The following is a 24,183-nucleotide window of genomic DNA, read 5'->3' on the forward strand; positions in this document are numbered from 1 at the left end:
CTGAAGTGTTTACAGTATTTAACAAAGGTTTGTTTCCCGGTGATACTTGATGGGAGCAATAAACTGCAACTTACTGCATTGCCGGCCAGTCGAAGGCCATTTGGTGCATGAGCAACCTGGCCTTGGACAAGTTTTTTTTACAGAAGTAACATTCGTGTATTATTGCTTTTTATTGCATTAATTAATGTATTTTATTGGTACTCTTTACCTAGCACGGCGCCCATCGCGGCCATCAAATGCACTAAAAAACGGGTGCGACGCGATGCCCGCGATGCCCGCGATTTCCCATAGGGAACAATGTTAAAAGTGTGATTGGACGCGATTTTACTGTTCAATGGCTCAATCCCCGCGATTTTTCCATAGGAAACAATGTTAAATGGGCCACAGAGCCCAAATAGTCCCCCTGAAGTCTGAAATGGCCCCCACAATTGTTAACGCCACCCCACGATCAACGTGAACCCGAAGCGTGGCGAGCGCAGCGAGCCCCGCGAGGGGACGCGGATACCTTCACAGGTATCCGCGTCCCTTCGCGGGCTTCACAGGTATCCGCGTCCCCTCTCGGGGCTCGCTGCGCTCGCCACGCTTCGGGCTCGGTGGCTCGCTGCGCTCGCCACACTATTCTTTTCTCAACTCCACGCCGACGTGGATAGTGGCGGTATGAAAAGGTCGGAGGACGCGTACCGCCGCCCCTCGCGGGCTCGCTGCGCTCGCCACGCTTCGGGTTCACGTTGATCGTGGGGTGGCGATTTTTTACCCCCGATGACCGCGATGGACATTGTGGGCGCCGTGCTAGGTAAAGAGTACCATTTTATTTATTTTCATTCATGTTTTATTATTATTACAGTATTATTATGACGATTGCCTACACATGTTCCATGATGTTCTGATGTTCTGATCAGTTGCTTTTGTACGTGCCTACAACAGTAGTGCAACTGACCTTTGTCGGAAGGCCAAGGTTAACATATATGGCTGATTAGGAGTAGCTTTCAGGGTTAAAGACTTAAGGATTGTCCCATTATTCATATACATAAATATTTATGTATGTTATCTGGATAAATAGGTATAGCGAGATGGATAGATCAGATACTGTAGATATATTGGCAATATTGTTGTTTTCTTTGTTATCTGATATGCTCCATATGTGCCACAGCCAACATGAAATTAGATGCACAAATGACATTCTGGGTTAGATCCTTCACGGCTTAAGAAACCCAAGAAAATAGCCGCCCACTGCATTTTTTCAGATATTTTTAACAGTGATTGATGTATACGAAATGCCAGTCATTTATCTGGCATCATTGTGCGAGTGACAACAGTGCCCCATACCGCAGAGACTATTATAAATCATAAACTCCGCTGTGGTTTAACCTCCAAAGGTCCAGTTAGATTCCTCCTGCGTTCATATTGCCAGCTATATTATTAGTCCGTTAAACTCATAGCTAGCTGCACTCAACACATTAAAGGTCAGTTACTTACTAACCACAAAATATTCAAGTGCAATTAGTTTTGCTGACATGCACCCCGCTGGCAGACACGCTCCAGGAGGGGGCTTGTTTCCCAATTTTGTAAAGGTCCTCTATGCATAAACTATGTCAGTTAGATTCTGAGCCCAAAAGCTAACGCAGATGGTAGAAAAAGCCAAATCACCGCTGCCTACTGCTTATTACAGTGACAACAGTCACATGAGTTATTTGTCAGTCTGATCTTGCTGTCACTGTGCCCTCCTGACACTGCTGCTCCCACTGCGCCCTTATTGCTCCATTCCTTCCTGCTGCTGCACAGACAGTGCTCGCGAGTTCTGAGGCAGCTTCGCCACATGGAGCTGACTGAGCTCCTAACAAGCACATACCTCCCAACTTTAGGAGATGCTGGGGAGGGACATGGTGCGCGCCGGAGACGTGAGTCGATTTTTAGGGGGCATGGCCTATAATCACGTGTTGCCGCGAGGCCACGCCCCCAGTTTTTGCCGCTCTGGGGGCATGCACAGCAGCTCTATGAGCTGCTGGCCAGCCCCTCTGCCTGCAAGAATAGACGCTGTGTGCATGCGCACAGCGTCTATTCACGGACTACAGGGGGGACTCCCAACTGCCCCCCCCCTGCCGTGGGACGATAAGTGGGACAGTTGGGAAGTATGCAAGCGGCACGCGGGTTCAGGAGTATGTAGGCAGTCCGCATCTCTGTCTTTTGCGGTCCGGAGATGGACCCCGGTCCGCCAGTTGCCTACCACTGCACTAGAGCACGAAAAAATAAAAAAAAAAGACCACACAGCACCCTCCAAAAAAAAAAAATTAAAAAAAACGTGGGACCCTCAGAGGCCATCCACTTCCTTGCCACACATACCTTAGCCAGAGTGCATAGGTTAACAACATATCTCAACATATGTTTGTCCAGGCTATCTACATCTAAGAATGCTAGGGCCATCAGTGCTCTTATTACTACCACTATTACTGCCGCTATCACTGCCTCCATCACTACCCCTATTACTTCCACCAATACTGCCGCTATCATTGCCCCCATCACTTTCCCTGTCACTACCAGGGGCGTAACTATTTATCGCCCCCCCCCCCCCCCCCGCCGCACGTTTATTCGGCGCCCCCCACCTAACCTGCCCCTCCTTCTTACTTGCGGTCTGCGTCCGACTCTCGCCCGGCTCTCTGTCGGGACCTTCCTGACGTCACGGTCCCGGCCGGCTCCTGCTGCTACAATGAAAACGGACTCTTAGAAAATGGCTGCCCCCATACTGCAGACAGAAAACTGTCTGCAGTATGGGGGCAGCCATTTTCTAATTGTCAGTTTTCATTGCAGCAGGAGCCGGCCGGGACCGTGACGTCAGGAAGGTCCCGACAGAGAGCCGGGCGAGACGCAGACCGCGGGTAACTATAGCCCCGCAGCCCCCCCCCCCCCCCCCGGCGGTGCCCCCAATTTCTCTGCGCCCCCCCGCCACCGCGGGGGCTGCCGAGCTATAGTTACACCACTGATCACTACCACTATCACTGTTCCTGTCACTACCACTATCACTGCCGCTATAACTGCCTCCATCACTACCTCTATTATTACCACCACTACTCCCGCTATCACTGCCCCTATCACTCCTATCATTACCCCATCACTGCCGCTATCACTGCCTCCATCACTAATGTACCTCTATTATTACCACCATCACAGCCGCAATCACTGCCTCCTTCACTACCTCTATTATTACCACCATCACAGCCGCTATCACTGCCTCCATCACTACCTCTATTATTACCACCATTACTCCCGCTATCACTACCCCTACTACTACCCCCATCACTGCCACCATCACTGAACCTATCACTCCTATCATTACCCCATCACTGTCCCCATCACTGTCCCTATCACTACCACCATCACTGCTGCCATCACTGCCTCCATCACTACCCCTATTACTACCACCATTACTGTCACTATCACTACCCCTATTATTACCACCATTACTGCCACTATTACTACGCCTATTACTACACCCATCACTGCCCCCAAACTTGCCACCATCACTGTCCCTGTCACTACCACCGTCACTGCCACTATCACTACCCCTATCACTGTCCCTATCACTGCCTCCATCACTACCTCTATTACTACCACCATTACTGCCGCAATCACTGCCCCTATTTTTGCTGTTATCACTGCATCCATCACTGCCACTATCACTTCCCCTATCCCAGCCGCTATCACTGCTTCAATCACTACCACCATCACTACCACCATCACATCTGCTATCACTACTTCCATCACTGTCCCTATCACTACCACCATCACTGCCGCTATCACTGTCTCTATCACTACAACTATCACTGCCCTAATCATTGTCCCTATCACTACCACCATCACTGCTGCTATCACTGCCCCTATTACTGTCCTTATCACTACAACCATCACTGTCCCTATCACTGCCTCCATCAATACCTCTATTACTACCACCATTATAAATAAACGTACTACTACTACTACTACTACCACCATCACTGCTGCTATCACTGCCCCAATTACTGTCCCTATCACTACCACCATCACTGTCCCTATCACTGCCTCCATCAATACCTCTATTACTACCACCATTACTGCCGCAATCACTGCCCCTATCCAGGGCCGGTGCAAGCCCCCCGCCCGCCCCAGTCCAAAAACCCCTGCGCCGCCTGGCCACCCACCGCCTGCTGGGGGTGGGGGGAAGGGTGCAGACAATACTGTGGCACGCGGGGGGTGCGGGCGAGGCTGCGGCGGGCAATACTACCCCCCACCCCCGGAGCGCAGGTGGTGCCGCGCTGAAATCCCCCCAGCGGGTGGCGGGTGGCGCGCGGAGAGCAGCATTGATTCACGCCATGGGTGGGATGGGGGAGAGGGAGGATCACAGATTTACCTGCTCCCCGCTCCCTGCTTTCGGGTACCTCTGTATGGTTCCATCGGCAGCTCAGTACCGCGCTCCAGCGGCCGGCGCCCTAGGCAAATGCCTAGTCCTGCCTAGTGGTGGCGCCGGCACTGCCCCTATCACTCCTATCATTACCCCATCACTGTCCCTATCACTACTACCATCACTGTCACTACCACCATAGCTGCCCCTATTTAGGTTGTTATCACTGCATCCATCACTGCCACTATCACTTCCCTTATCCCAGCCGCTATCACTGCTTCAATCACTACCACCATCACTTCCCCTATGACAGCCGCTATAACTACCCCATTACTGTCACTATCACTTCCGCCATCACTGCCACCATTACTACCCCCACCACAACCCCCATCACTACCACAATCACTTCCGCTATCACTGCCCCATCACTGTCTCTATAACTTCCGCTATCACTACCACCATCACTGCCCACATCATTTCCCCTATTACTACTGTTATTTTTGCCCTATATAGCCATAAAAACATTATCCTATATGAGAGTGGCAGTTGCAGCTGAGTTACACCCACTATATGTGTTTGTGTAATATACTATATATACAAATATACTGTAAATATTAGTACTGTATGACTCCTCCATGTTCACCCTCCACTGTCATGCCTTGCTCCCTATATGCTGTTCTGACACCCATCACCTCTCAATCCCCGCTGCCCCCCCCCCCCCCCCCCCACACACACACACACACACCACCACCACACGCCATTACTACCTGTTGGTCACGTAAAGCACAGGGGGGCTCATTCAGAATATTGCTATGGGGTCAAAAAAGGTCTTGTTAAGCCCCTGGGTGTATAGACTACAGTATTTTTTTAAAAAGTGGTTAGTCAATCCCAATCCCTATAGTATCAACAAATATATATTGTAATCTTACATGAATATATAAAAAAGGGTTTTAAATATAAATCGTTTTGAGGCGAGAATATAAAATGTTATAACAAATCTCATTTAGATTAATTAGCAGAGGAGACTGAAATAACAATCTATCTAGACTTTTAAATTAATTGCAATAAAATCACAGAGAAATCAGCCCTGGTATTCCTGTTATGTAATGTACAGTTAGGAAAAAAAGAAGAAAGTGGAGCGCTTACTACAATGTTAATAAAAGAATGAAATAAAAGGTGATCATTTGGGTATTTTAATTGATATAATGAATTTATTATGAAAAATATAAATGATAAAAATAGTGAACATTAATTCATTCAATAAAATTGTATTGATGCAACTCATAAAATTAAATTGATTGATATGACTCTAAAAGGTTGCTGAACAATAGAGGACAATGGGAAAATGAAAAAAAAAATATATAGATATACTTATTGCAGTCCTGCTTGATCCTATAGTGCTTCCTTGATGGTTAGTATTCCACAACTGATAGGTCCAGAACTGAAATCAATTGGAATTGGTGGGTAACCATAAACCTGACTGGGTTCTTGCTTGTTCTTTGATTCCAAATGCTGGCGAAAACTACGCCAGAGGAACAATCCCAAAATTGAGCAGGTTTGATCCAGAAATAACATGGAAGTGTTGATGAAAAATATAAAGGGGGGGGGGGAACTGGTCCAAGACAGGATGCTGCAGAGTAGTCCCAAACTCCAACCAATAAGAGTGTGTGTTGATGCGTTTCGTCGTCTGCTGACAACTTTTTCAAAGGCTTACCATTTTGTTAAATGTATTATTTCCCATAATCCATTCTGGATTCTCCGCCACACTGCGAGTGGATATTTTGCATAAACATCCATTTGCTGGGTAGCCTGCGTGGCCATAATCATTCTATGGTCGCTGACCATCGAATGATTTCTACCATGCAAGCAAATCTAAATCAGTCTGGGCTGACTTAGATTTGTGGCGTCCGGGTCTCAGAACTGGGAAGGCAGCTGACGACCTGTGACGTCAGCTGCCCGCCCCCGGGAGCCAGGTCCCCATCTGCGTTTGCATGGGGATGCCCATCGTTTTCCTGGGCGCACCCAGTGTTTTGGTGGGTACGGCCATTAAATGCAGAGAATTCGCATGCGAAATCGGTATTAAGGAATTAACGGATTCGGCATGAAAAGCCGGCAGTCGGGATCCTGGCGTTCAAAATCCCGACGCCGGAATCCCGAACGCCGAAATCCCGACAAGGGGTGGACGTGGATCACCCCCCCTTGCGGGCTCGCTGCGCTCGCCACGCAGCGGGCCCGGTGCCTCGCTACGCTCGGCACACTAATTTATTCTCCCTCCGAGGGTGTCGTGGACACCCACGGGGGGAGAAAGTGTCGGGATTTCAGCGTTCGGGATTCCGGCGTCGGGATTTTGAACGCCGGGATCCCGGCCGCCGGGATTTAAACTGCATCCCGGAATTAACATAGTATTTTTTGGTTTTACATTATTTTATTTTGTTGTTATTTTTGGTCTGATTTGGTTTCTTTCTTCTTTGTCTTTTTTATTTTTTTCTCTCTTCTTTGTCTTTCTTCATGTGGAAAATGTCACTGGATCCTCTTCTTGATGATGTTGCAGCAGATGTACTTAAGCGTTTATCACCCAGTTATAAGGTAATTATTATTACCTTTCATGTACTGCTTACTTACATAAAATGTTTATCTACCTAATTCTTGGCCACCTCTATCCATTGTCATCATTTTTACTTTAACATCCTCATTTTTATTACCATCAAACTGTACGCCTTTCCCCATGCTCTGTAGTGTATATAGCATAGCTTCCTCAGCTTCTGTATTATTTCCCATAATCCATTCTGGTCTCATTGGCCAGGCTAGACCTGACAGCCTCTGCACCGTCTGAGAGTTTTCATTTATATAACAAAGACACAATCAAGCAAAATCCATTTTTAAAAGAAATGTATTAAATATGAAATGTTTTAAAGTACAATTAAACTTTTTTTTACTCTGCATTATAAATTATAAAACGAGTGACCAAGACTAGCCGGCGGCTCTTTCAATCTTGTCCTATGGAAGCCCCAAGCTGGTGGTAGCCTCCTGACTCAAAAAGAGTCATCCTTCAGCACTCAGGAGATGACTGTGGAGGAAACCTCTGGGGACCCGTGGCTGAAGGACTACCCGTCCCTCTGGGCATTAGGAGGCTATGCAGAGTTACATGAACAAACTTAATGAAATACTGTATGAACATTGCAGATTGAAATATTATACCCTAATAGCTAACATTGGCTGACGTAATTAATCGCTCCTGTCCACGTCTGTACCTGAACCCCAAGAGCCTCTCCCATTTCTCCCCTGAAATCGGCTGCCTGCTGTCAGTGGCTCCCAGCGCAGAGATGCGCAAGTTGGAGACTCAGCGCCAGAGAGCGGGAGCTGCTGTGGTGCAAGCAGAGAAGACCCGGCCCTCCTGTAGAAAGTGCTTCGCCAAAAAGCAGGAGCTGCTGGGATCCCTGCGGGAGGAGCTGCTGGGGTCCCTGCGGGAGGAGAAATCACGACCCCCAGGAAGAAAATACGATGCTGAAGCAGGAGCTGCTGGGGACCAGTCGCGGGCTGGACTGGGGGGGGGGGCATTGGCTCCCCGGGATACTATAATTTCATTGATTGGGGCCACCGGCTTGCTACAGCTGCATGCTCCATATGCCGGGAGACAGGCACAAGAAGCTGCATGGTCCAGTAGCGCACGCAGGGGGGGTTTCTGGGTATCCAGAAACCCTCCCCAGGAGTCTAAAGGACCTAGGCTGAAAGCTGAGGGTCCCCTCTTTCCATGGGTACAAGAATTTTAAAAATCGGCCCTTGGGAACCAGAGATATCTGACTTCAAAGCAGTGGTCCCCATCCAAGCCTGTTAATTGCTCTTCCCAGTCAGATATTTCAGGTTTTGTCTGACTTAGAGTTTTTCTGAGGATATTCTCCAAAAGCTGGGACTCTCCCCCTTTGAAGGACACTAGTACTGTTCCCAGAACCATAGATATCAGCCTTCCAGCAGATGGTTACTGCTCCAGCTCCACACACCTGGTATGTAGTTTTATACACTCATTGGCAGATTGCTCTGACTTCTGAACTCTGATCCCCTAGTCCCCAGTACCATTTGGTAGGTGGAATTCTCTTGTTTTTAATTCCATTAAAATCTAAGAAATCTATTTCCGGGAACTGGAGATATCTGCAGTCAAGCAAGCTGTCCTCCCACCAGAAAATTATGAATAATACGCCCACTCCACTATACACCCCTCCTCTGCATATTAAACAATCTCTACCACCCAGGAAGTTATGTATCAGGGCCCCTTTATTCAGCCCAATGCCCCCTTCTCCCACCCCATCTCACACCATATGTGCAGTAAAGGGGTAATTAGTGGAAATTACTGATCCAGGCCCTACATGCTGAGCGGCTGATATAATACCCCCTACCACCCGGGGGACATCAAAGCTTCCCCCACCCCTACCACTGGAGGATCAGTAGGGGCCCCAATACATTGCTATTCCCAAGGGCCTACACTGCTGTTAATGCCCCTGTATGTATATATATGTATGTATGTATGTATATATATATATATATATATATTTTTTTTTTATTATTATTTATATACATTTGGTCTATCTATAATACTTTAACTGACCCGGCATATACTGGGTCACCTAAGTGTCCATCTCTGTGCTTTGCTCCGCCCCTCTGGAAACCCCCTTCTGAAAATCCTGCGTTTGCCACTGTGGTCCCCAACTGTTCTTCCCACTGTGTGCCTGTTTGGGTCCTCCTCCCCTGCTGACAAGCAGCCTCACAGCTCTGTATGTCGAGACAAGCAATTACTGTACCACAGGATCAAATGTGGATCCTGCAGCTGCTGTGGCACGGAACAGGAATCCATGGACTACTGTGCAGTTACAGCTTCCTGTACTTCTAAATGTCAGAGATTCCACAGAGTTGTCTGTTGGAAGGAGACTGCCGGAGCAGAGAGGAACTGATGAGGGAACAAGGTTAGTTATTTAGCTACAGAGCACTCCAGTGAAAAAGGGTTGTCTGGAAGGGATTGAGTTTTATGGACAGTGTGTGCATTATTAAATTCTACTAATAGTATAAGTAAAAAATCTAAAACTATATTAGCGATTTACAGTAAGCGCCAATGCGCTCTCTCCACCTCCTCCCCCTCCTTCTCTCCCCATCCCCCTCCTTCCCCTCTTCCTCCTTCTTCCCCCTCCTCCTCCTTTTCCTTCACTCCTCCTCATTTTCCCCTACTCCTCCTCTTTCTCCCTCTTCCTTCTCCTTCTCTCCCCCCTCCTCCTTCTCTCTCCCCCTCCTCCCCCTCCTCCTTCTCCCCCCTCCTCCTCCTTCTCTCCCCCCTCCTCCTTCTCTCCCCTTCTCCTCCTCCCCCCCACATCCTTCTTCTCTTCCACCTCCCCCTTCTCTCCTCATTGTCTGTTGGAAGGAGACTGCTGGAGCAGAGAGGAACTGATGAGGGAACAAGGTTAGGTATTTAGCTACAGAGCACTCCAGTGAAAAAGGGTTGTCTGGAAGGGATTGAGTTTTATGGGCAGTGTGTGCATTATTAAATTCTACTAATAGTGTAAGTAAAAAATCTAAAACTATATTAGCAATTTACAGTAAGCGCCAATGCGCTCTCTCCTCCTTCTCTCCCCATCCCCCTCCTTCCCCTCCTTTCCCTCCTCCTCCTTCTTCCCCCTCCTCCTCCTTTCCTTCACTCCTCCTCATTTTTCCCTACTCCTCCTCTTTCTCCCTCCTCCTTCTCCTTCTCTCCCCCTCCTCCTTCTCTCTCCCCCTCCTCCCCCTCCTCCTTCTCCCCCCTCCTCCTCCTTCTCTCCCCACTCCTCCTTCTCTCCCCTTCTCCTCCTCCCCCCCATCCTCCTTCTCTTCCACCTCCCCCTTCTCTGCTCGTTGTCTGTTGGAAGGAGACTGCTGGAGCAGAGAGGAACTGATGAGAGAACAAGGTTAGTTATTTAGCTACAAAGCACTCCAGTGAAAAAGGGTTGTCTGGAAGGGATTGAGTTTTATGGGCAGTGTGTGCATTAATAAATTCTACTAATAGTGTAAGTGACAAATCTAAAACTATATTAGCGATTTACAGTAAGCGCCAATGCGCTAGATCTGATGCAATTTTACATTCCCCCCTCTTCCTCCCCTCCTCCTTCTCTCCCCCTCCTCCTCCTCCTTCTCTCCCCATCCTCCTCCTTCTTCCCCCTCCTCCTCCTTTTCCCCCACTCCTCCTCATTTTCCCCTACTCCTCCTCTTTCTTCCTTCTCCTTCTCTCCCCCCCTCCTACTTCTTTCTCCCCCTCCTCCTCTTTCTCCCCCCTCCTCCTCCTTCTCTCTCCCCTCCTCCTTCTCTCCCCTTCTCCTCCCCCCCATCCTCCTTCTCTCCCCCCTCCTCCTTCTCTCCCCCCTCGCTCCCCCTGCTCCTCCCTCCTTCTCCTCCCGGTCACAGCAGCAGCGGTGGGAGCTGGACAGGGACCCAGCGGCTAATGGAGGAGCAGGGACCCAGCAGCTAAGTTGGGAGCAGGGACCCAGCAGCTGTCAGCACAGAGACCATTTACTGCAGCATCAGAGGGAGAGATTTCTGGTGAGAATAAGACTAGGGATTTTTCCTCCTCCTCATTGCACCCCCTCTCTCTTCCTGTCATCTTATCCCCTGCTACCTCACCCCCTGTCATCTTATCCCCTGCTACCTCACCCCCTGCCATCTTATCCCCTGCTACCTCACCCCCTGTCATCTTATCCCCTGCTACCTCACCCTCTGTCATCTTATACCCTGCTACCTCACCCCCTGTCATCTTATCCCCTGCTACATTACACCCTGTCATCTTATCCCTTGCTACCACACCCCCTGTCATCTTATCCCCTGCTACCTCACCCCCTATCATCTTATACTCTGCTACCTCACCCCCTGTCATCTTATCCCCTGCTACCTCACCCCCTGACATCTTATCCCCCGCTACCTCACCCCCTGTCATCTTAGCCCCTGCTACGTCACCCCCTGTCATCTTATCCCCTGCTACCTCACCCCCTGTCATCTTCTCCCCTGTTACCTCACCATCTCTCACCTTGCCCCTTATTAAGTCTTCCCACCACCAAAACTGCACCCCTTGACCCTGTCATCACATCCCCTGTAACCTCAGCCTCTCTTACCATGCCCCCATTAACTCACCCCCTCTCTTCCTCCGTCATTTCGCCTCCTGTCCTCTCACCCCAGTCACCTCACCCCCTCTCTCTATTGCCATCATCTCATACATACCCTGTCACCTCAGCCTCTCTCAATGCTCAATGTACCGCAGATCCTCTAATTTCACCCCTTTCATCTTATCTCGTCACATCACCTTAGCTCACCATGTCACCTCACCCCTTCTCTCTCCCTATCACCTCGCCCCACACCCCCCTTTCTTCACAGCCCGTCACCGCACACTCTCTCCACGCCCACTGTCACTTCACCCCCTACCTCTCCCTCACACCTATCTCTTTTTCTTGTTCTCTCTACTGTATTTCCCTGACACCCTTTATGTCTCACACACCACTCAATCTTTCTTCTCTGTCCCTGCTTCACCCACCATCTCTGTCCCTATGTCCCAGCTATCACTGTCAGTGTCCCTACTGTCCATGCGTCACCCCGCCATCCTTCCATACATCCCCACTGACCCTGCATCCCTGTTCCTGCTGTCCCTCTCTCTCAGTCTCTCTCTCTGACGTGCCCTCACTGTCCATGCTGTCTCCTCACTCTCCCCGTCTCTATTCTTGCTGTCACTCTCCCTCTTCTGTCACTCTCCTTCTCTTTATCCGTATGCCCCTGCTGTCATTCTCTGTCCCTGAAATTTGGCTCATACTGTGTGGCATTATCTTATTTTTTTTGTTATTTCCGTGGGAATTATGCATCATTCCTTGTTTATGGTGTGGTACATAACACTTAAGGACATGCCTCATTTGCATGACCATGCCCCTTTTACGTGGCCATGCCTCCTTTCCTTTTATTTTATCCATACCCCCACTTCAAAATGTCCACTTCGACCACTGCCACCAAATGGTATCCAATCAGCATGTACCCATGTTCAAATAGTATCAATGAACACCTTGGCTTTAATATAATGTCAGCCTGAGTGGCCATTTGGATGAACTAGTGACATACTGTATATTGCGTAAGGAGAGACAGTACAACATTTTACAACATTTACACATCCCAGCCCCTTCTGCTTTCCGATGTCATGTAGAGAGTGGATTACAGATGAGAGAGTGACTGGAGAGCACCAATAGAAATTAAAGTGTGTGATTGTAATGTCAGTGTTAGAGTGTCACTGACACCTTCCACATTGCGGGGTGGGGGGGGGCAAACACTGGGAAGAAGTTCATGTGAGAAGATAAATAATCTGTGAGCTCACAAACATAAAATAACAATAATAAAATTAAGCATGGATAAAGAAAACACATGGTAATAATCACTATAGAGATCCATGCTTATTATTTAAACTATTGTGTTTAATTATTTCTCCAACAGACTTATCAGTTCGGATCTAACGATTGAAGCCGTGACGAAAATTCTTGAACTCTCGGGTGTCATTCTTTCAGGGGGTGACACCAAAATGCTGGCTACTCTACAGTGACCAGGAGCCAGGATCTGCAGTGGGACATTATCCTGCAAACTCGGCTCCTGTCAGTGAGAAGGGAAACGGTCATTAGATCGACACAAGCAAAAGGTCAACATGGCTTTGTTCGACAGGGTCATAAGATCGACGCATGCATTATGTTGACATTGGCAAGGTCAGCATTTCACATTTTTTCATAGCCAACAGGCAGTATTTCATACCCTACCATCCACTAGGATGTGGAGGGAGAATAGAATAGTGTGCCGAGCGTAGTAAGGGACCGTGCCCGAAGCATGGCGAGCCATGAGAGGGGACGCAGTGCACCGATATGGTGTCCATGTCGACTATGTCGACATTCAGGATGAAAAATTCATGTCGACCTTTTAACTGTTGACCTTTTCCATGTCAACCTAATGCATGTGTTGACCATATGACCCTGTCGACATTAACCATGTTGACTTTTTGTCTGTGTCATCCAAAGCCCTGTTAACCGTCAGTGGTTGATCCAATGTATTTCGGCCTTCATTTGCTAGACCTAATGATCCATACCCAGAGAGAACTAGCCGGCAGTGCCGACAGTACCAATGACAAACCTATAATTTGAGCAATGAACATTGCATCTGCATATATTGTACTATGACCATCTTTGAGACCGCTCAAGCCAATGACATGCTATTATCTTTTGAACTAGTTTATAAATGTACAAGGAATAACCCATCTGTCAAAATTGCCAGGACCTTAGTATGAAACGTTTGCCTACTGTTCATATTTACTCTGAAATTCTTCTTTTAACAAGGGAACTTATCAGCAGATTGTTGTCAGTAACTTTTTCATATTTTTCTTCCTTTAGGGGAAGTTATTTTGCAATTCAACTAATCCTGTTATTAGACACAACAAGAGTCATCCCTAAGCCTTAATCGGGTTATGGAACCGCTGTCTTGTCAGCAGAAGATGCTGTATTAGTCAGTATTGTAATTAATTGTGCTATGAGATTTACTGTGTACACCCACAGTCCCTGAATGAAGGAGCAAGGCTTTATGTGAACTGCGTTCCAAAATCACCAGAATAATATTGCATCATTAGGTCCATGCAAACCAAGCTTTTTGCCCAGCGTGTATGGATAATGATGATGGGGAAAATTGCTGGGCTGAAAAACGCCCTTTTTAGCGATTTTCCCCAGGGTGGATGACTTTTCATAGCAGAACGCTATGGAATGCCGTCCACTCCGATGCTCATCTGCTGGAAATACCAGCAGATGAGTGGCTGGGCCAAAGATGATGCGGGAGCGCGCATCAGCGCTCACCACTCATCGCTGCCCCGTACACACTGGGCGGCTTTTGAGCTGAAAGCCGCTCAATCGATTAAACCAAGCTGCTATCAGCTCAAAGTTGCCCAGTGTGTATGGGCCCACTGAGGTAATTCCACTCTAGAAATGGGTTGGGTATGAAATCCGTGCAGTCTGGATGCTGACGGGCAGAATCAATTCACACCCTGGCAAGTATTTACTATGTACCACTACCCCTACCACAGCCCAACCCTAACTTCCATTTCCCGCAGTCTAACCATAAATGCCCCTCGCAGCTTAATTCTACCTTCCCAAGCCCTACAATCTAACTCTCCTCCTAGTGCGTGGTCTCTATACTTTCCTTCAGGATGTGTCAGGATTCTGGCTGTCAGGATCCCAATGTCAGTCTCCTGATTGTGAAGCTCCCACCTCCCATTGTTTAGACCATATCGCCCCAAAACTGTACCTCAGTCTTCAATATGTATTACAGTATCACTCTATATAGCAGCTGCACATGAATCTATAATATGCATATCCTACCACAATGGAAGCTACTGGTCTTGAAATACTGTAGCTTATTTTTCTTCTTAATTGCAGCCCACTCATCACTCCAAGATTACTGCTGACCAGGGTATTCCTCTTATATCTCAGACTCCCTTTTTGAATTACCATGGACTCAATAAGGTTGAAAGCTATGCATGCAAGGGTAAGCTTGATCTCTGCCATGGTGGAGCATTGCAATTGTTCCTTCACGTGTAGCTGGTCCTAAAACTTCTTCAGTCCTTCCCATTATCTCACCAAGGGCCAGATGCACTAAGCTTCAAAAGTGATAAAATGGAGAGTGATAAACAACCAGCCAATCAGCACCTGCCTGACATTTTTCAAACACAAGGTAGGAGCTGATTGTCTGGTTGTTTATCACTGTCCATTTTGTTACTTTTGAAGCTAAGTGCATCTGGTCCATATAATTTCTTAGAGCAGTCTGGCAGCTGAAGTACAGTAGATTATTGGTTTGGGTGCTCCTGCTGTGCAATAGCATTGTCTATGTATAGCTACTGGTACAATGAAACTCATAATAGAAGGCAAACAAGGTCACCTTTGATTTGAAGGCCACTCTGAACGGCTTCTTGAATTAGGCCAAGGCAAAACCTAAGGCAGTCTTTGGTAACCGTTAACCAGAACGTCCACATTAGGAGAACCCATATTTGTAAGAAAACAAAAACATTTGTTATACTGTACAAAGTTCTGTGTGGTGACCATTCAATAACTAATATAAATGTTGGCAGTTTCTTTTCTGTACATAAATATTCCACTAAAGGTCTGTTGTAAAGAAAGTTTTTGTTCCGAGTTGTCCATATGTCATCACAGTCACAACGTTTCTAAGGCTTCAGGACAATTGGTTTTCAGGACAGCTCACTGTCTTGTAGCAATATCTCATGGCAGTTTAGAATGGAAACAAGCTCTCCCATCAATTCTCCATGTCTCTACAGGTCAGTTCTAGAATGTAAAAACTTATCTAGTTTATGAGATACTTTGCTTCGTTCCTTGGCCCTATTTCATGTCTGTATTGAAGAGAGAGAAGCTGTGAAACTGATTGAGTGCTCTCAAATCTTCCCCCGATGCTGCAAACCATCCACCAGTGCCTATGGCTGGGTCAAGCATCTACCAATGATCAATGGAACTCGTATTGAGCACTTGATTAAACTCTTCTGTTAACCCTCATTATAAACTCATGATAGACTCCTTCCTCTCACCCTTAATCCTCCTTGTCTGACAACTGCTGCTTTTTCCAAGATGAATGCTGTCTGGGTTGCTAAGAGCTTACATCGGAGATTAACAACGTATCCCCCTCGGAATTCAGACTTGTCGGTGAAATAGGTTAAAACATTTGCTTTGTGGCACATTATTTAATGGCCTATCAGAGAGACTAATCTATTAGCCAAACCTCAAAACAAATTTTCTTTTTGTACATCATCTGTCCAATACCTGTTTTTGCTTTGTAGCCCCAAAACATTCTGCCGGAGACATCTGCCTTAGGTTCCCATATAATACGCATATCTCTGGTTTGATTTTACCAATAAATAGTTTATCTATATATTAGAACCTTGTGAAATTGCAATGCTGAAACTTAAGGCCATATCCTACTGAGGCAGTATGTGAAGTAAATAATTGTTCAAGAAGCTGCAAAGGAAAAGGCTTATAAATCATTTTCTCTATACGTGTTCTTTTTTTGTGGCTTGGTCTTTTATTAACTACCTATTTATCCCAGTAAAAAAAATTGGTCAGTACAAATTCTAAACACAACATTGATTCATAATATTTTTCTGTCTGCAGTAGAATAAATTCAAATGACTTGATCATACGCCACAATCAAACCATGGACGAAATTTTTTTTTTAATAGATTACCAATTACTCATTCTAATCAGAGGGTTTAATTTGTCTTTGACATGAGCACTGCAATCAAAGAACTAATCATTTATTCAAATGTAACCCTTGAACGGACCAATGAAAATACTAAACCGGTATATGTAAATGGGAGAAGCATTTTGATGTTGTGGATGGATTTCCTGCTATATGCCTCTATTGCGCCACCCTGGATTTCAGTTTACGGGACGAGATATCTAAATGAGATGTCCATGCAGATGAATGCAGACAATGACGACCAGGCATGTAACAAACACAGGTGGCAAAACAAAGTGGCCCAATGGGGCCCAATTGAGGTTGACCACTCATCAATCCATACAGTGGTGTGATAATGTCTCATAGGGAATGAGATATGTCTCTTACCTATACCAACACCTGAATCCAATCATTCTGTAGTGCTCTTTATAGTATTTTCCCCAAGCTCACTCTGCATTCCATCTCCCCGTAATACCCCCTTCACACCCCACTAGCAAAGCATTACCCCCAATCCACCGCAATATTCCATTTACTCCTGTAGGAGCACATTCCCCAATTTCTACAGTAACACACCCCAATATATATCAATACATCTACCCAATACATTGTATAGCAATATCAATTGATTTTTTTTGTGTGTGGAGAAGACAAAATCCATCTACAATACTGAAGAAGGTAAGGGTACAAGGGTATATAGGGGAAAGAAGGCAGAGTTGACACTGTGATTCAGTAAGGGACAACATCTAGATGAGCCTAAACTTGCCCTGCTCTTTCTTATGAATGAGCTCCACTGGTGATAAAACCAGGTTTGCGATGGAAGGGAAGCAAAGGTGAAGCTCATCCAACCCAACAAGACCTCATTCATCTCCCACATCCGGCATATCCCTGGAAGACTGCAAATGACAAGAGGAACCATGCACCAAGGACCCCGGGCATGGTTAAACCCACTGAAAAACACCAGTGCCCTTAAGACTATTGCATAAGGGCACCAAGCCAGCCACTTGAACATGGAATCTGATTGACCAGGAAGAAGGCATTATTATTTGTCTTCCATGGGCACTGCTGTATCAGCCATGCAAACCGCACCCTGCTACCAGCTCCAGCCAAAGAGCACCATGATGAGAAAGGAGACTCACCCCTGACACAGGGCCACAGAGACACTTAAGCCCTTTGTCCGCCAGCAGAGAGGGAGGGTCATCGTGGCATACCTCTGCATCCTGGACAGTGCGGGTCTCTGGTACCATGCTTGGGTAATAGATTGCTAGCTGGGTCTTACCATGAGGAAGAAAATATAGTATATAATAAAAGTGGATTATAAGGAAAGAAAATTGAGGTAAAGAGAAAGATGAAGAGATGGTGAAGGGGAAAGGGTAAGATAGAAACCATAAAGGAAAACAAAATAACACAGAATGAGCACAGGGACAGACAGAGAAAAGAAAATGTAGAAGCGGAAAAGCATAAACCAACCAAATACATAGTACTAGATCATACAGTACCACATGCTTGATCAAAGAGGATACAGCTCATACTTCCAAACTACAGTATATAGGGCCACCAAGCACCCGCCACTATTCACTTCTGATTGGAGGGCAGCTTCAGCCTCCTTAGGGGAGGACATTGCTACTCCCCAACTTGGTGTCTCTGGATTGCAGACCTGGTCATTTCCATCTGGACGATTATTGCTTCTTTCCAAATTGGATACAAATTACCCACCCATTTTTTTCATCCATTGGAGGTTGAGGACCTATCATCAGCTATAAGGACTCGTGGTAAGAGTTGGTTATTTGTGCCAATCTGGGCCACTCCGGGCAAAAAACCTGCAACATCTGTTCTCCCTCTGGATGATTACTTGGGAATTTACCCCATCATTTATGGGCCCATAAAAAAGGACTGACCAGGACACCTCTCTATAACAGTTGGTAAGGATCATTCAAACCCAACTTTTAAAGTGTCATGATATTGTTATTGTTTTTATTTCTCGTACGCTGGCTATACCATTTATTTTAGCTGATTATTATGAAACACATTTGTGATATATCAACCAATCTGTTTTTTATTATTATTTTTTAGCTCTGCTTAATTCCCCCTTGGCCACACTCCAAAATTTTGGGCACGTCCATGGGGTTGTGTAGTGTATGAGGGACTTAACAGTATTACTGGTTCCATCCACAGACTGCTTGTTGGTCCTTGGCTGCTGTCACACAAGAAACCTGTGCAGGATTATGCAAAAAATAAAGATAAATCAATGTGTCTCTGTCCTGATTGACAAGCATTGTAAGAAGACATTACTGCTGCGAGGTTTGCTGAGCAGAGTAAGGGCCAGATTCTCTAAGCTTCAAAAGTGATAAAATGGAGAGTGATTAACAGCCAGCCAATCAGCTCCTGCCTGACATTTTAAACACAGTCTGAGACATGGCAGGTAGTAGCTGATTGGCTGGCTGTTTATCACTCTCCATTTTATCACTTTTGAAGCTTAGAGAATCTGGCCCACAATCTTAATATAAACCATGTATGCCAGGAAGGGGGCTCCATGATATTGGGGAACAGGATACTCCCCAGTTACCCTATAACATCATCCCTAAAAAACATTGCTTTGGGAAGTAACCCTATAATAGACACATGCAAGAAGCAATGGGAAATACCACATACCTTAATAATATAATGAACACAGTATGCTGAGCTGGTGTAGCACATTGCATTCTTCCTTCAAGACCCAAGCGAGTTGCACATTGTAACTCAAGAGTTTTAAAATGTCACCACCCCCAAGCAATGAGCTGATGGCTGTCAGGAGAACTAAATAGAGAGGGACAACTGTCTAAATGTCACTGGCAAGATCCAAATAAACAGCAAGGACTTATTCATTCATAGTACAGTAGTAATGCAGCCAGTGAGGTTCCAGGTATGAATTAATATAGTAACTTTGAAATTCAGACATGCGTGGTATAAATGCAATTTCACAAACCAACGGAGGCATAATAAAGTAGGGGGCCAATGTGCTCCTCCTCTCTCTGAGTAGACTCTGGCACTGGTCTCTGGGAACATGGCGAACTGCACATTCCAACTCTCCAGAAAAATTTGCAGCGCATCAGATTAAACTTATTTAAAGTACTGGTTAAGGCTGAGGTTTCCAAATGCGGTATTCAAGGGGCCCCAACGTTCCAGGTTTTAGGTATATCCATGCTTGGCCACAGGGGACTTAATTAGTACCTCAGTCAATTTGATATAGCTATCTTTGCTGAGCCATGGAAAACCTGAAAAACCTGGAGTGTTGGTTGCATTGAGGACTGCGCTTCGGAACCTCTGGGATGGGGTTGTCATATTAATCTGATGATTATATGGAAAGAAAATTGAGGTAAAGAGAAAGATGAAGAGATGGTGAAGGGGAAAGGGTAAGATAGAAACCATAAAGGAAAAAGGAATAACACAGAATGAGCACAGGGACAGACAGAGAAAAGAAAATATAGAAGCGGAAAAGCATAAACCAACCAAATACATAGTACTAGATCATACAGTACCACAGGCTTGATCAAAGAGGATACAGCTCATACTTCCAACCTACAGTATATAGGGCCACCAAGCACCCGCCACTATTCACTTCTGATTGGAGGGCAGCTTCAGCCTCCTTAGGGGAGGACATTGCTACTCCCCAACTTGGTGTCTCTGGATTGCAGACCTGGTCATTTCCATCTGGACGATTATGGCTTCTTTCCAAATTGGATACAAATTACCCATCCATTTTTTTCATCCATTGGAGGTTGAGGACCTATCATCAGCTATAAGGACTCGCTGTAGGAGTTGGTTATTTGTGCCAATCTGGGCCACTACGTGGCAAAAAACCTGCAACATCTGTTCTCCCTCTGGTTGATTACTTGGGAATTTACCCCATCATTTATGGGCCCATAAAAAAGGACTGACCAGGACACCTCTCTATAACAGTTGGTAAGGATCATACAAACCCAACTTTTAAAGTGCCATAATATTGTTATTGTTTTTATTTCTCATATGCTGGCTATACCATTTATTTTAGCTGATTATTATTAAACACATTTGTGATATATCAACCAATCTGTTTTTTATTATTATTTTTTAGCGCTGCTTAATTCCCCCTTTTTTTCCCTAACCACTTGGCCACACTCCAAAATTTTGGGCACGTCCATGGGCTCCGCCGGCCTCTTGCTAAATGTTGGCAGGTATGCAAGTTGCATGGAGTCGTGTAGTGTATGAGGGACTTAACAGTATTACTGGTTCCATCCACAGACTGCTTGTTGGTCCTTGGCTGCTGTCACACAATAAACCTGTGCAGGATTATGCAGAAAATAAAGATAAATCAATGTGTTTCTTTCCTGATTGACAAGCATTGTAAGAAGACATTACTGCTGCGAGGTTTGCTGAGCAGAGTAAATCTTAATATAAACCATGTATGCCAGGAAGGGGGCTCCATGATATTGGGGAACAGTATACTCCCCAGTTACCCTATAACATCATCCCTAAAAAACATTGCTTTGGGAAGTAACCCTATAATAGACACATGCAAGAAGCAATGGGAAATACCACATACCTTAATAATATAATGAACACAGTATGCTGAGCTGGTGTAGCACATTGCATTCTTCCATCAAGACCCAAGCTAGATGCACATTGTAACTCAAGAGTTTTAAAATGTCACCACCCCCAAGCAATGAGCTGATGGCTGTCAGGAGAACTAAATAGAGAGGGACAACTGTCTAAATGTCACTGGCAAGATCCAAATAAACAGCAAGGACTTATTCATTCATAGTACAGTAGTAATGCAGCCAGTGAGGTTCCAGGTATGAATTAATATAGTAACTTTGAAATTCAGACATGCGTGGTATAAATGCAATTTCACAAACCAACGGAGGCTTAATAAAGTAGGGGGCCAATGTGATCCTCCTCTCTCACAATGCCATTGTGAGTAGACTCTGGCACTGGTCTCTGGGAACATGGCGAACTGCACATTCCAACTCTCCAGAAAAATTGGCAGCGCATCAGATTAAACTGATTTAAAGTACTGGTTAAGGCTGAGGTTTCCAAATGCGGTATTCAAGGGGCCCCAACGTTCCAGGTTTTAGGTATATCCATGCATGGCCACAGGGGACTTGATTAGTACCTCAGTCAATTTGATATAGCTATCTTTGCTGAGCCATGGAAAACCTGAAAAACCTGGAGTGTTGGTTGCATTGAGGACTGCGCTTGGGAACCTCTGGGATGGGGTTGTCATATTAATCTGATTATTACACTGGTGTGTTATTACTCTGTCAATTATCACCAGATCCTGGGCACATATTTCATCACAAGGTGGGCCGTGTTCTCCCTCCCGAACAGGGGTCCATGTGCACAACCCCCTGTGCCTAACCCTACCCCACCCCACTTGCAACCTAACCAACCCTGCCCCCCATTGCATTCTAACCCCCCTCCCCCACCAGGCCTGCCAAGAGGGGGGGGGGGGCGGGTACTAATTACACGTGCCCAGGCCTGCTGGAGGGGCCTGGCAGGGGCCCTTGCCCAACCCCTCTCCATCCCTTCTCCCTCCGTCCCTCCTGGGCAGCAGTAGCACACAACTACAGCATGTGCTGTGCTGATGGCAGGCTCAGCATGAGCGTCTCACTGACAGCGTGAGAGCTCATGCAGAGCCTGCTGTCAGCACAACACGTGCTGTAGGTGTGTGTTGCTGAGGGGGGTGACAATAACACTCCCCCCTCGACTTTAACCCCTTCCCGACATTTGACGTACATTTACGTCATGGTCGGGAAGTACTTCCCGACACATGGCGTAAATGTACGTCATGGCTTGTAACTGTCACCGCGTCTATAGACGCGGTGACAGTTTCAACATGTCTGCTGTCCCTGACAGCAGACATGTCCCTGCATGCCCAGGGGGGGCTGCGATGCCGCCCCCCCGTCGGCGATCGCTGTGATTGGCTGTTCAGTGTGAACAGCCATTCACAGCGTTTTCTGTGTCACCGGCGAATAACGTTCGCCGGTGACACGCGATCGGAGGTGATTGGTGCTGTAAAGTACAGCACCAATCACCGCGGGGTGTAAGGGTGACACTGGTGTCACCCCACCTCACCCCGCCCGCCCCCAAAGGCCGTGATTGGTTCGTCGGACCGACGGACCAATCACAGCCAAGGAGGGGGATTTAAACTAACGGTGACTGCACTGCAGACGCCATTCCGGTCTGGAATTGCGTGCAGTGCGGTCACCGTGCCTAGCTGCCGCAGTATACTGACCTGAACCGAGCAAAATACTTACCTGATCACTGCTTCATCACTGCTTGTAGTGTGCTGGATGCTTCCTGGATCCTGTTACTACTTGTGACTTCCTGTGTTGTGAACTTGTGCTGCTGCAGTGTAATAGCGTTAGATAGAGAGAGATAGATAGAGAGAGATAGAGAGATAGAGAGAGATAGTGTCAGAGAGTGCTATATTTTGTGCTGCTGCAGTGTGATATAGTTATAGATAGAGAGATAGAGAGAGAGAGATAGAGAGATAGTGACAGATTGTGCTATATATTTTTTATATAACTGACTGCTGCCCCCCCTTTTGTGCTGATCAGTATAAATTAACTGATCAGCAACTTTTTGGGGGCGCAGGTTTTTTTTTATATATATATATATACCTGTCAGTGCTGCTGCTGCAGTGTCATAGAGTGATAGATAGTGAGAGATAGAGAGATAGAGAGATAGAGAGAGATAGTGACAGAGAGTGATAGAGACTGCTATATTTTGTGTCTGCTGCCCCCCTTTTGTGCACCCCCAGCAACTTTTTGGGGGTGCAGGGGTTATTTTTCATATATATAACTGTCAGTGCTGCTGCTGCAGTGTCATAGAGTGATAGATAGTGAGAGATAGAGAGATAGAGAGAGATAGTGACAGAGAGTGATAGAGAGTGCTAAATTTTGTGTCTGCTGCCCCCGCCTTTTGTGCTGATCACTATATCTGAGGTGATCAGCAACTTTTTGGGGGTGCAGAGGTTTTTTTTTTTTATATATATACCTGTCAGTTGCTGCCAGTTGCACTGTCAGTTGCACCAAAGGTTGTGCACCTGCTGCCCCTCACTGGTAATCAGTGTCGCATCACTGATCACCTTTTTTTTTTTGTGGGTGCTGTGGGGTCTTTTTTTAATTTTTTTTTTACACACACTGTGATTTTGTGGGTGTCCTGTGGCCACTGTGCGCTGATCAGTGACGTACATCACTGATCAGCTTTTTCGGCACAGGGTTGATCTATTTTTTTTTTTTTTGATCAAATTCCTGTTGCCTTTGAGCGCTGTTCAGTGACGGACGTTACTGACCAACATCTGTGCTCAATTTTTGGCGCAGGACCTTTTTTTTTTTTTTTAACCCCTTCAATTTTTTTTTTTTAACCCCTTCAATTTTTTTTTTTTTTTAACCCCTTCAATTTTTTTTTTTTGTATAAAGTATTTTTTTTTTCTGCACTACATACACACTACACACTACATACCCCCCGGGTTGAAATAAAGTTTGTACCCCCCCCTACACTATACACGTGTTGAAACATTTCACTACCAGTAACACAAAAATAAA

The sequence above is a fragment of the Crinia signifera genome, chromosome 9, assembly GCF_055691185.1.
Source record: "Crinia signifera chromosome 9, ASM5569118v1, whole genome shotgun sequence".
NCBI classification, from domain to species: Eukaryota; Metazoa; Chordata; class Amphibia; order Anura; family Myobatrachidae; genus Crinia; species Crinia signifera.